Genomic DNA, 556 nt, shown 5'->3' with positions numbered 1-556 from the left:
AGAAGAATCTAAAGTATGCAGCTAAATAGGTCAATCTATAGATGGAAGCAAGCATCTAAGAGTTAGAACATATATTTTGATAAGATGATCAAAATATAGCTTCGTTAGGAATGAAAAAAAAATCTTGTGTCTACAAATGGGCTAACGATTCTGTAGTTATCTTTCTTGTACTGTATATAAATGACATACTATTAATAGAAAATAACATTCTAACTTTGTAAAGTATAAAGCTGTGACTATCATCGTAGTTCTTCATGAAAAATTTAAGAGAAGCATCTTATATCCTAGAGATGAAGATCTATAGAGATAGATCCAAAAGGTTGCTTTGGTTGTCCTAATCTACATACATCAATATCATACTAAAATGGTTCAGCATGAAGAATTAAAAAAGGACTATCTACTAATAGACCAAAAAAAATTTTTCTTCAAGAAGAATTGTCCAACAACCCCTCAAGAGAGAGAGTGTATAAGTAGAATATCATATACTTCGATAGTGAGATCTATCATGTATGTCATGGCATATATAAGATCGGATATAGCCTATTCACTAGGAGTA

Source organism: Elaeis guineensis, chromosome 11, assembly GCF_000442705.2.
Source record: "Elaeis guineensis isolate ETL-2024a chromosome 11, EG11, whole genome shotgun sequence".
Lineage (NCBI taxonomy): Eukaryota > Viridiplantae > Streptophyta > Magnoliopsida > Arecales > Arecaceae > Elaeis > Elaeis guineensis.
The sequence above is the reverse complement of the archived record's forward strand: the minus strand, read 5'-3'. Positions refer to the sequence as shown.